At 34.3% G+C, this 14448-nt stretch overlaps 1 protein-coding gene across 4 annotated transcripts in view; it reads left to right on the top strand.

Annotated features, from left to right (window-relative positions):
- The window catches only part of LOC129912613 (uncharacterized), a 146058-nt gene that overhangs the window by 18186 nt on the left and 113424 nt on the right, over nt 1-14448 (top strand). For 2 of the 4 annotated variants that reach the window (XM_055990919.1, XM_055990917.1), the window contains exon 1: nt 6022-6297. The exons of the other annotated variants lie outside the window; for them this stretch is intronic. The gene's annotated coding sequence lies outside the window, so the exon portion shown is untranslated. Of the gene's footprint in view, nt 1-6021; nt 6298-14448 lie in introns of those variants that run through there. 4 annotated transcript variants of the gene reach the window in all.

A 14448-nucleotide genomic window follows, 5' to 3' on the forward strand; every position in this document is an offset into this window, starting at 1 on the left:
TAGAGGTATAGGTATAAAACTCTGATGACATATAACCCATAATGTCAGATAAATTGTATTTACACGCTGAAATGTTTGCATTCGACTCATTAGAGAATGTAATGAATGAGCGATGGTGCATATTGAAGTTGCGCAAATATGTGTTTTTTGTGCTTTTTGTCAATTTCAAAAGAAGAGTCTTTTTGCTTACTATCGAATGTTAATTAGGTAGATATCTACTTTTAATTTCAATCGATATTTGTTTTGAATGTAAACTGCTGCATCTGGTAATGTCATCATGTTGTCGTAATCGAAACTTGTAATCATTGTATGTTTATTAGTTTGATAAAAAAAAAGTTAGCTTTGTTGAAAGACCTATGAATATGATACAAAATTGAGGAATACAAAAATGTATAGATATAAACTGAGAAACGTGAAACTTATGGAAATTCTTCTTAAATAAAAAGTAGGCGCATGTCCAAACTTATTAGCTTCCTTAAACTAATAAATGAGAATTTTTAAGAGAGAATACGAATTTTCTTATGGTTAAGGATTCTCGAAACTATTTTCAAAGTAGGTATGAATTCAGTGCCGGTTTAAGCACTACCGGCGGCCTTGGGCAAGATTGCAAGTGGAGCCTCTCAACAAAAAAAAATTCATTTTAAAACAATTTTTTAAAACCACGAAAAAAAGCAATAGCAGATTATGTCTTACCTCTCATATACTTGTTAATGCATTTATGTAACAAAGTGAAGTTTATTAAAGTACACTAGCTTAATTGACTTAACACATTTGAAGAGTAGTTCTAGTAGGTATACAGTTGGTTTTATTTGAACAATATTTATTCAAAAACTTTTAACTACATTAATGTCGTTTTAGATTGGAATCACTCAATGATTCACTCATTTTGAAACCCAATAAAAAAATTTGAATAGTTTCCACCCAATTCTGATATTTAAAAGTTTTTTGGTAAAAAATCAAATAAATTTTTTTTGTTTTATCACTAGGAGAATAAAAAGCTTTCAGCAGGCTTCTGAATAATTTCGGTCACTTCCGGACGGCCAATCGTATTTTTGTATTCTCACACACAAAACGTAGTTTTTATGAGAAATGGAGAAGCTGTCAATTTTTCAAGAATTGGAAAAATACCGAAAGTTAAATAATGCTTACGTTGCACCTATTTGCAATTATTTAAATCTGCACTTATTTAGTCTTTTAAAGTAAAATATTTTACAAATAACCCATTTCGTGAATAGGTACATATTAATTTTGTTGACACATAAATATGACTGTACAGCTGAGAGCTGATTGATATTCTTTTCGGTACAGTTCTTTACTCATTATTATTATTACAGTCTGGATATTTTCCATAAACTATTTTGTCTCGTCGGTCTATTCTTTTCCATATCCGGAAAAAATAAAGAAACACACTCCATCTCCATATTACCAGCTATGATTTAGTGATTTATACATAAGGGCGCTTTTGCAAGAATTAAATTGGTTGGAGGAAAATTAGGATTGCTTTAGTCTTTCAAAAGAAATTGGGGCGCCTTGTTCTTCAAAGATGAACGAAGATTTTGGACACCATTGTCCTTCCGGCAGCCAAACAAATCAACCCAAAATTTTTAGGCGCCTTTATTCTTCAAAAAGCTTAGGACAAAAAATTAAGAGCGGCTTTGAAAAAGTAAAATAGAAAAAAATTGGGGCGCCTTTGTGAAAGTAACAATAAATAAAACATCGATTGGAAAGACTTCGTTATTTATATAGACTTTTGTAAAAGTTCGGGCCGCCTTTGGCGCCCCTGGGCGACGGCCCAGGCTGCCCCCCCTAAGACCGGCCCTGTATGTATTGTAGGCGAGAACTCTGATGTTTCGTCAAGACTGAGGTAGATTCGTCATGAAAAGGGGTTTGTCCATAATATAGCAAAAAACTTCTATTTCCAATCTGCAAATAATGATCAACTTTTTATATTCTTAATTTTTTGTATTAAACTTTTACTTACAAGCTCAGGTAACAAGGTATCTATATCTATTCTTTTCTAATACTACAATGTCCTTCTAAAAAAAAGGTATTTTTTAAATTTGATGGCATAAACAATGTTTTCTAGATCAGAACTTAAACGAGATAGAGCCATTACGCACTTTTTTTTAACGAACAGCTGAAAAATCCTTATCATAAACTCCTAATCACGAAAGCTGTAAAATTATGTTCAATACTGTTCTAGACCAGGCAATACAGATTTTGTTCAGGTAGAAAATTCCAGGGAACTAGAAAATTTAAATAGAAACGGATTTTTCAGGTGAAGATTTAAACTAAAATAGTTTGAAGGTTTTGAATGAACAACAACAACTTGTGTGTGTTACCACCTAGGTCATAGGCTGGTTTGTTTTAATTATTTGGGCTAACCAGGCTAATTTTCTAAACTTTATCGGTTTTTCTGAAACAACGTTCAGATGTGGAATTTTTTTCATACAATAACCAGTACCGCTACCGCATGTACCCTTCGGTGTGGCCAAGCCTTAAGACGTTCATTTGCATCACTTGGGTTCTCATCTGATTCTTTTACATCTTCGGTTTCCAAACATTCTTCATAATTTAAATCACATTCTTGACTTTCCCCTCCTGCTTCGGATATAACTTCGAGATCGGTTTCATCTTCATCTTCATGAGATATGCTTGATTGTTCCCAAACAATCGGTATAATTTGGTCGGACTTCAAAGGCTTTTCAGGGGTCGAACTACGGCATACGTTCGTTAACGTATGGTTGCTATGTGTCCCTATCTTCTTCTACAAATTAAATAGAGAGAGCAATAAACAAAACGTTAACGTATGATCGTAATCGTGTGCGGTAATTCGACCCCAGATTTTTCATTGAAAATGACGTCTCTTGCTGTCACTATTTTCTTGGAAACTGAGTTCCACAACCGATAACCATTTGGCGCATATCCCACCATAATGCATTTAAATGATTTTGAATCAAGTTTAGTACGAAGCTGACCAGGAATGTGAACGTACACTGCACTTCCAAAAATACGTAAATTTCTCAAGTTTGGTCTTCTACCGTACCATAACTCTGCAGGTGTGACATTCTTCTCTTCCCTGTTTTGAAATGCCCGCGTACAGCTTCTATTTGACAAGAACACAGACATTACAACTGCTTCTCCCCATAAATATTTTTCGACTTTCGCATCTAATAGGATTGTCCTGGCCTTTTCCATAATAACACGATTGTATCTTTCGGCCACACCATTTTGCTCTGGTGTGTATGGGACAGTGTATTCTATTCTAATTCCTTGCTCCACACAGAATTTCTTGAAGTTGTTTGAAGAATATTCACCACCATTGTCAACACGCAAACGAGATACTTTTTCCAGCACTAATTCCAGCAAACCGGGTTTCATCTACTTCTTTAGACAGCTCATACAATTTTCCATTACTAACAGCTTCCGTTAGAAGATTTTCGCCATTCCAAAGAGTTGCCTTTCCGTTTTCATAAAACTTTGGCTTCCAGTTTTCGAATTGAAAGCAAATTACAAGATAAATCTTTAACGTACGTCCTGTACGTCTTCGATAACCCCAGCAGTTTTCTTTCCATTTGCTGATAAGCTTCCTGAGACTGTTCCAACTTTCGACGCCATCAAGTAAATTCCGTTCTTTGCGACTGATATTTGGATCGGACTGTCTAAAACTTTACATTTTGTCAAATAGCTTTCATTGTTTACCATATGATCTGTCGCATCGGAATCCAGATAGAAACTTAAACAGTTTTTAGACTCAGCTTTCAGGCCCATTCCTGAATGTGCAACTAACATAAATTTTTCGGCATCAGTGGTACTCACTTTTGCTTTGGCAACATGTTGATTTTGGTTTTGCCATCTTCCACTCTTGCTTGTGCCCAAGTTTTCCACACTTATAGCATTTGAGTTTGGTTTTCGAATACATTGCTACGGAATCGCTATGCTGAACTTCTGAATTTGTCTTCTATTTCGCTTCATCAAGGATTCGGCTTTTAACGAACTCTATAGTCAGTTTTTCAACATCCATAGCTTCTAAGGTAGTTACAAACGTCTCAAAAGAAGGGGGCATTGTTAATAAAAGATGACAAATAACATCAACTTTTTCCATGGTAACACCTGCTGATTGCAAATCCCGAACCAATTTGTCAAACCTCAAAAGATGCTCTTCCATGTCTCCTCCTTTCGGGCACTTGAGAGTCAAAATACAACCGAAATTTCCAATTATTGAAATTGGTACCATCGAACAGATGAATTCTATATTTATTGTCTTCCATATCTGGGCCCATAACCTGTTGACTTCTCTTATTGAATTAAAACCAATTCCAGATAATAACAATAAATATAATTAAGTTTATTTAATATAAAGAAACAATCCAACTCAATTCGCAGTTTAACAAGAAGTGAAAATTAAAATAGAAAATTATTGACAAGAAAAACAAAATAATAAATTGCTAACTTAGATTCAAAAACAAACAGTAGATTTATATAAAGTGTCGTATTTCAACATTTTTTTCATGGTCGGGGTGGGAGAATGTAATTTCAAAAGTTTGAAAATAAGGCGCACTCTAATAAAGATATATGGTAAAGACTCAATATTTGTAAAATCATTCGGGTCATTTGGCTCCGCGAAATTAGGCCCCAGGAAATAAGGCCCCAATAAAAAAATGAAATAAGGCCCCAAAAAAATACACACAAAACAACAACAACCAAATTTCTCAAATTTTGGGGTGTTATTTCATTTTTTGGGGTCTTTTTTCATTTTGTTTTTGGGGCATAATTTCATAACGAAATAAGGCCCCCATGAAATTAGACCCCAACACTTATTTTGGGGCTTACTTTTATTTTATTTTAAAAACAATTTGGGACTTTATTTCATATTTCATAATTTACATAAAAATGCTATACTAAATTATCTTTCAAAAAAAACTGTTGTAAAATTCCGCTTATCAAGGACCCAGAATTGGCAAAGTATCGCATATTGTGGACTCCCTGTTGGTTTGCAGCAATATCTTTACATTGAAAAGCATTAGTAAGTAACAGAATAGCTGAAAAAATCGCGCGTAAAGCATTAGCTTTACAATGTAAAGTATTGCTGCAAACCAACAGGGAGTAACAGAAAAGCAGCAAGAAATTGAAAGGCATTCGTTTGCAGCACGATCTTTACATTGAAAAGCATTATTAAATAACAGAATAGCTGAAAAAATCGCGCGATTTTTTCAGCTATTCTGTTATTTAATAATGCTTTTCAATGTTAAGATCGTGCTGCAAACTAATGCCTTTCCATGTTAAGACTGTGTAGTAAACCATCAGGCAGTAACAGAATAGCTACAAGAAATCGCGCGATTTCTTGCAGCTATTCTGTTACTCCCTGATGGTTTGCAGTACGATGTTTACATTGGAAAGCATTAGAAAGTAACAGAATAGCTGAAAAATCGCGCGATTTTTTCAGCTATTCTGTTACTTTCTAATGCTTTTCAATGTAAACATCGTGCTGCACTGCAAACAAATGCCTTTCAATGTAAAAAACCATCAGGGATCATTGAAAAAAAGCATTAATAAGTAACAGAATAACCAAAAAAAAAACACAACAACAGTTTGAAACATCCTTGAGGAACAATTTTAAAAGTTCCGTCCATAAAGATGGTTCTGTTGGTTTGGGGTGATATTTCATTACCAAAAATAAATTAATTATGAAAAAGAAAAATTGGGGTCTTATTTCATTTTTCTAAAAAAGTTCAAAACAAGTTGGGGCTTTATTTCATTTATTTTTGGGGCATTTTTTCATTTCGATGGGGCCTTGTTTCACTGGGGCATATTTTCATTATGAAAAAATACCCCAATTTGGGGCCTTATTTCATTTTTTCTTTTGGGGCCTTATTTCCTGGGGCCTAATTTCGCGGAGCCGGATCATTTTACTTATTACTTCTTTAACTTAGTTTTTGAGAAAAAAAAAAAAAATAAATAAACTTCAAGATTTGATATTTTGATCAAATACAAATTATTTCAAATACAATAATTTCATTAAAAAAGCTTTCGAAAGGAGTTCCAGCATTCCAATGCGCACATCCTAAATTTTAAATAAGTACATTGTACGTATTCTTTGCTCTTTAAAAAGTAATTTAAGATGATTTATTAAACGATTCAAAATAGTGATAAATATTCCTGGAGGACTGCCAAGAAATTTTTATGCGATAGAACTATTCCGTGTTTCTATAAGAATAAAAGCGAGAATTTCTCATAAGAAGAAGTTTTTCAACATCTTGAAACAAACATTTTCAACTTCTCCTAATTTTCAGAATGGTAAGTTTATTTTTTCATTTTCAAAATGCATAGCAATATTACTGCTTGAAACGTACTTTAAATATTTATTGAATATTATTTTGGATTAATAATGTTCCTATACCCAAAGCTTTTTATTATATAAATGGAATTGAAAATCTTACAAATCAATCTTCATCATAGTAAAGCCGCAACCGCTAACCTTGTCTACCTCATGGAGAGTAGACAATACGACGTAGCCCTGATACAGGAACCCTGGGTTGTAAGAGGAAATATCAAGGGTCTACAATCTAAAGAACTACAGCTGTATAAGTCAAATCTTGACAGTCAAAATAGTAACCCTAGAACATGCATAGTAGCTAAGAAACAGTTTAATCTTTTTCTTCTAACTACTTACAGCAACACTGACCAGACCACGGTAAGATTGGAGCGAGATGGGCTCCCAATGCTCATCCTCTCGTCTACTTATATGCCGTATGACGGTACAGTAGGACCACCAGCAGATATCACTGAAACGTTGGTATCTTTTGCAAGTAAGAATAAATTTGATATTATTTTAGGTTGTGATTCTAACTCACACCATATGCAATGGGGTAGCACTGATACTAATACCAGGGGCGAGTCCCTTTTTGAATTTATTATCGAGAAAAACTTGCTCGTGGCTAATAGAGGCAACACCCCAACTTTTGTTACAAAAACACGGGAAGAAGTTCTTGATATCACCTTGACGAGTAATTCAGATACTTGCCAATTAGAACAATGGAAGGTTTTAGATGAAATCTCTTTTTCCGACCATCGCTTAATAGAATTCTACGTCCCTGATGCTGCCCGGCACATTAAACCTTTTAGGAATAATAGGCGTACCGATTGGCATGTCTTCAATAGGGAATTAGTAAAAAACATTAGTCACTTAAACAATGACAATAACCTAGACACAAATAGTCTTGATAAACTGACAGAGGAATTCACAGGAATTCTACGCGATGCATTGGACAAAAGTTGTCCTCTTATTACCGCGACGAAGAAAAACAACAAACCACCCTGGTGGACAGTTGAGCTCAGTAACATAAGAAAAGAAACTAGAAAACTTTTCAATCGTGCTAAACGCACTAGAGCTGAAAGTGATTGGGAATCCTACAAAACCAGTCAAAGAAAATTTAAGACAGAAACTCAACGAGCCAAACGATGTTCTTGGAGAAACTTTTGTAGTACTATCGAATGTACAAATCATTCGGCAAGACTAAGGAAGATCCTCTCCAAAACAATCACTCCTATAGGCTCCCTAAAAGGGCCTGATAACCAATGGACTGAATCTTGTCAAGACAGCTTAAAACTCCTGGTGCAAGCTCACTTCCCAGGTAGTAACTCTGAATTGGAAAATGTTTCCACAAACTCTTTGCACTCATTTTGTGAAATTCCTAGAGAAATTATTACGAAAGAAAAGTTGATCTGGGCCATCAACTCCTTCTCTCCTTATAAATCTCCAGGCCTAGACGGCGTCTTCCCCTTGATGCTGCAAAAAAGTAGTGAATTCATTATTCCATACCTGATCTCAATATTCCAAAATAGCCTACAACTGGGATATATCCCTAAAACATGGCGTGAAGTCAAAGTTGTCTTTATACCTAAAGCTGGTAAATCCAGTTACACAGAACCAAAAGATTTCAGACCTATTAGTCTAACTTCTTTTACACTCAAAACTCTTGAAAGATTAATCGATATACATATCCGCAGTTATTTAAGACCGGAGACTATATCACCCTTTCAGCATGCATACACAAAAGGTAGAAGTGTAGAAACAGCCTTACACTGTGCAGTCAGAACAATAGAAAAGTCACTTGTGGTTAAAGAATATACCCTCGCAGCATTTCTAGACATAGAAGGAGCATTCAATAATGTTCATAATAGTGCAATTGAAAAAGCACTCACTGATCTTAAAATAGAAGACACGGTCATAAAATGGATCGTGTGCATGTTGAAAAACAGACCAATAAATAGTGAATTAGGTGGGTCACATATAAAAATGTACGCATCTAGAGGAACTCCGCAAGGCGGTATTTTATCACCTCTTCTTTGGATTTTGGTGATGAATGAGATTCTCATCAAACTGAATAACAGCGGTGTCAAGGTTATAGCCTACGCAGACGATCTAGCTCTTCTAGCGACAGGTAAATACCTAACCACTGTAAGCGAACAATTAGAAAGCGCATTATCCAAGGTCAGTAACTGGACCAGGAGATGCGGTCTCAAAGTAAACCCCCTTAAAACAGAAATGGTACTTTTCACAAACAGAAGGAAAATTCCTCCTTTTGCAGTGCCAAAAATTGATGGCACCCCACTTAAGATTTCGGATAAAGCGAAATATCTCGGAGTGATCTTGGATAAGAAACTTAACTGGGGTCCAAACATTCAAGAAAGATATAAGAAAGCCACGTTTGCACTTTACTCATGCAATCGAATTCTTGGCAGAAACTGGGGACCAAATCCTAAAATAATCATGTGGATGTATACCGCCATTGTCAGACCCATTCTGACTTATGGCAGCTTAGTCTGGTGGCAAGCTCTGGAGAAATCCACGAACTTGAAGACCCTAACCAAAGTACAGAGAACAGCATGCATTAGCACTACGGGGGTGATGAGGTCCACTCCAACCGCGGGTCTGGAAGCAATCCTTAATCTCACTCCCTTAGATCTATTTGTACAAGAATTGGCAGCGAACAGCGCCCTACGACTCAGTCAAACCAACATTTGGAATACTAGTCAAAACGGCCATACTACGATCCTTTCTAACTACGTTGGCTACAACGTTAGTACAGATTACATGACCCCCTACTTAGACTTTAACAAGTCTTTTAATGTCAGTTTCCCTAACAGACAAGATTGGGAAAACAGTATACCTTTCTCAAATGAGTCGACTATCGCCATCTTTACCGATGGTTCGAAAATGAACACTGGGGTTGGTGCAGGTTTTTACTCAGAAAACCTCAACCTTGCCAGTTCTTTCAGGCTCCCCGATCACAGCAGTGTCTTCCAAGCCGAGATATTGGCAGTGAAAAATGCTGCTAAACAAATATCCATGATGGCGATATCACCTGCTGACATCACCTTTTTCATTGATAGCCAAGCGGCAATAAAAGCGATTTCTGCCACCTTAATCAAGTCTAAGCTTGTTTCTTGCTGTCGCGAAGAGCTTAGGGTTCTTGGTATGCAGCATAATGTAAGACTCTGCTGGGTTCCCGGCCACAGTGATGTGTTCGGAAACGAAAAAGCGGATGAGCTTGCAAGGGAGGGCTCAGTGCTTGATCCCTCTCTCATAGACCTTAACATTAGAATCCCACAATGTGAAATAAGGCGAAATATCGTCAACAAGATTTCACAAAAAACCAACGATAGATGGAACCTCCTAGAAACCTGCGGTCACACCAGGAAACTATGGCCGAACTTCGACGAGAAAAAATCAAATAAGATCTTACTACTTAGTAAGCCTTCTTTAAGATCCCTAATAGGCGTCTTAACGGGTCGTAACCTACTAGGATACCACAAAAAGAAAATGGGGCTTTGTACGGATGATCTATGCAGAGGCTGCGGTAATGAGGACGAACAGGAAAACACTGTTCACTTCCTCTGTCACTGCCCAGCACTCTGTCGCACTAGGAAAAAATTCTTAGGAAACTACTTCTTTAATGAATTAGAAGAACTAGCGGAACTCTCAGGCAATAGCCTACTGAACTTTGTCAAGTCCTCCAAATGGCTCGAACAACCATAACATTCATAGGTTAACACTTTTTTCATGAAGTTACAATACTTCAGGGTATCACAAGGGATCTACATTGATCTAAGTGTGACGGTAACAATATCAACTGTCAGCCCACATAACCTAACCTAACCATACCCAAAGCTTTCCCAAAATATTCATTCATGAAGATACATTCATGTGCATTTGGATCTCTCTATGTCTCGGTCTTTCTAACAACAATTGTTCTTAATGATTTTGTATTTTTTTTAATATAGAACAATACACCATTATCTTATGCATTACCATATTTGAAAACCTTTTAACTTTTTAAATAAGAATGAATTGATTTTAGTTGTTTACCAGTCCAAAACGACGCAGTCTTTTATTCGTACAGGTAGTAGTTATTCTTACAGTTTTAATGTCTCTTACAAAGTATTCTACCACAATCGGTCATCGGTGACTGATCCACGAGTGTCCTTGGTACACTAGGAAAAGAGTGATCAAAATGCGGACTAAACCTCAAAATTTGGTTAACGAAGTTCATTTCTATTATTTTCATTGATTTTTTTTTTACTTTCGTAAGTGTTTCAAACTTTTGCCAAGAAGCAATGTGAATTTAAAGAACAAAACTAAAATTTCCAATTGTTGATTGTAGTTCTTAACATTGTTGAGGGTTGATACCTCTTTAAGAAAAATCAGGATTAAAGCATGTTTAGTCTTTTTTGAACTCAACAATGAGATTGAAATTATAATATTTAAATTCCATCTTTTTAAGGTATGTAGTAGAAAAATTAGAAGTTTTGTTTTGATGATGCTTTATTTAATGCATCGATTGGTATTAATTTTTTCAATAATAAAATAGGAAAGTTATGAAGAACAAATCCTTGATGTGAAGTCTCAAATTGAAAACGTTTTTGGCTCACATTTTTTCGAATATTGATTTAAGCAATTCAAATTAGAGGAACAAAATTTCTTTAGAATTCACTTTCTATTTAATACGAAAGTCTGGAAAACCCTAATATTTTGAAAAGTTTAAGCTGCTCCATTTCCAATTCCATTTAGGTACATATTTTACTAAAGGAATATTTTCTGTTTCACAATTTTTTTTTATCATTTATCCAAGCATTTAAATTGTATCTTCCGAGAAATTATCATTTGTCATTCAGTATTCCCTAATTTTTTTAACTCTCCAAGCAGGTAAAAAGTTTTAGTTTGAATATTAAACAAATATCAAAGACAACATTTCAATTTCAAAACGGTTGGCAGTAGGCACTATATATGAATTTATAACCTTCCGAGAAAAGCTCTTTTTCAAATTAAACAAATCGTATTTCTCTCGTTCTACACGTCAACTCTTTGTGAAGGGTTTTTGCTTTTCAACAAAATTTTGCAAATACCTTTTTCCCGTTCATATAATCAACTGCCCTTCATTCCCAATCAAATTGCCTAGATATTATGTTGGTATTTGTTTTGTAGAAAGAGCAAAGAGAATACACCTCTCCTGTCCTACAATATGTCTATTATTTTGGGTTTTCGGTTCCGGAAAGTCATGTTAAAATGAAAATGTAACAATTTTCTGAGAACAAGCATTTATAGGTTAAAAGGAAGCTACATTGTATACTCAAGTTCTCCACGTGTATTCTAACATTTATTTATTTGATCCTGGCGAAATTGTGTGAAAGGGAATAAATAAGCTTGTACACATATACCTTATGCATTGTTAGCCCATAATAACAACTATACTATAGTGATTGTAAGAGCTCCTAGTTTTCGACAAAATTGATGTTACATGAATTGTTCTTTGTCTATATTTTGTGCATATTTGTTGATTGGTTGCAGGAAAACATGTGTTTCCTTTTTGAAAATAGAAAGACCTCTTGCAGTATAGAATATTGAAAGACTGACAAAATCAGGTTACACTCACAATCAGTCTATATGGTATGATTTCAATGGGTTTTTATTTCTTAACATTTTGTTATTTGTGGGTTGAAAAATTCAAACAGTCTTATTTCTTTAATAAGTCTTGTTGATTGTGTTGAAGCATTTATGAAATTGCAAATGGACAAAAATGAATACCATTGACTTTTTATAATAATTGTAAAATTTGCCTAGTTCAAGTGAAAATACAATATTTTATTGAAGTTTTAGAATTTTATTAAAGATGATTTTATTGACCAATTTAGAGTTAAAATTCAAATTAGTGGATAAGATTAAAATCTTTTTTTCCTTTGGTTTTTTTGGTCAAAATACAATTTTGGTAAAGGAAAAAAAAAACTTCAAATTCGTTCTTCACATGTAAAAAAGAACTTTTTAAATGAAATTGAGATCCAATAAAAGGTATGCAGTTTAAATTCTTTTATAAATATCGTTATAGCCGTGTTTTTTAATTTAATTTTTTTTTTAATAATTTTTTGAAAAAAAAAAAATTAGTAAATAAATTTGGTGTGCTATTTTATAGAAACTGTTAATCAACACGTAAAACCAAAATTTCAAAAAAATTCAATGTCACGTTTTGGAAAATTTGATTGTCAAAAAAAAAAAAAAAATAATTTTTTTTTAATCCAAAAATTTTTTTCAAAATTTTGTTTTTGATTTATATTAAGACAATAACAAAGTAATAGCATAAAAAAATACGTTAAAATTGAACTAGTAATTTGGAAGATGATTTGATGAAAAATAATGATCATAAAAAATTCCGCATATAGAATTCAAGATTTAAATTAATAATAAAACTTATATGGCAATCCTGCCCTGCAAGTGTTTTACACAGCTTTACACAAAGTACATTAGACCACACTTTTTGCATCTGTCACCTAGCCGACCATCAAAACCAACATGCATTTCCATATTTTTTGTTTTCCAAAAAAGAGAAAGGAAGGAAATCCTTAATTTTGTGTTACACACTCGGAAATGATTCAACCGTTCATCGTCAAATGGTGATAAATAGAAAAAAACTACACTACCACAACGAAGAACATTTTATATCTCACATAGAACTCTCAAGAGAGATAAAAGTGTGTAGGCTAACCGCGTTGTGAGGTTTTAGTTTTTGTTGTTGTTGTTGTTCTAAAATTTGTGGGCTTTTACTCTGTCAACGTTCAGAATATAGCTAAAACAGGTTGAGTTGTTAAGTTTTCGTCTGTCAGATTCAATTGGATGTGTGGGCAACATGAACGTACAGCAAAAGGATGTGTGGATTTTCTCTTGTCTGATGCATTTTGAAATGGAAACGAGAAAATACAAGAAAATCCTCCATTAAAAAAAAACCCCATCGAGTAGAGTGGTTGTCACTTTTTTACACACAAACAAAAATTCTATACCAAGTCTGAGCTTGAGATTTATGTATATCACCAGACTCAAATGTAAAGATATAGAATCTATGTCATCATTCCTCAGGTGGATGACAAGGGTACAACGGACATAGAGTTCCGGATGGCCATAATTTCTTATTTGTACGCTTGAATTGCCTTCGTCGAGTGGCAGGCAGAGTATGGATTTTCGTAAGTTTCTCACCGAAAAAAAGTTCTGGCAGTGATTAAGGTGAATAAGTTCAAGGATCAAAAGCCTAAGTGTTGGTAATTCATAGGATTTTGGAACACATATTGAAATCGATAGCGGGAATTTTAGCTTTGGCTATACGTACCGTCCATGGCCTAGTACGGAAAGTAATCAAATTGAAATCGATATGGAAGTTGAAAATGCCAAAAACCTTGCAGCTTATATGGCATAATTTTTGGAACCTTGACCAAACTTGATAGAAAAAAATAAATTTAAAACTTAGATATGGAACTGAAAGCTATTCTAATGATGACTCAATTCTGTCAGCAGCACCATTGTCAAAAATTAAATATTCAAACCACGAGTTGTTTATCTTCCAATTTCTAGTATCCTGTGTTCCTTTAACCATCCATCACGCCGGAAATGAGACCACAAATGAATTTATATTTGCAAAGTTCATATAGAAACAAAACCAAATATTATTTTGGTTTACCAAAAAACCACTCTGGCATAGTAGCCGCCAAAAGCTAAACAACATACCTAATTTTATAACTGTGTGTTTCAAAGCACACCAAACGCTCAGTGAATTTCAAATCCATAATAATAATTAATAATTGAATGCCATTTGTGTCACGTAATTATGTTAATTAAAAATGTCAATGGCATATCTTGTAACTCCCTCTTTCACTCACTCATCTGACAGAGTGACAATGTTAAGTGTCATTAAAATATTACTTATCCAATTCATGAAATATTATGTAGGCATATAATCAAGTCAAAGAGGTGTAGGTTAGATTTTATATGATTGATCCATGTAAGCTCTCTGCTGGTCCATAATAAAATCACTTCCTTATATACAATAAAGTGGCAAAAGTAGATATAAAATATCCATTCATAGATCGAGGTTGAGATTGCAATTTATTAATTTTAGTTTATTT

Source organism: Episyrphus balteatus, chromosome 2, assembly GCF_945859705.1.
Source record: "Episyrphus balteatus chromosome 2, idEpiBalt1.1, whole genome shotgun sequence".
Lineage (NCBI taxonomy): Eukaryota > Metazoa > Arthropoda > Insecta > Diptera > Syrphidae > Episyrphus > Episyrphus balteatus.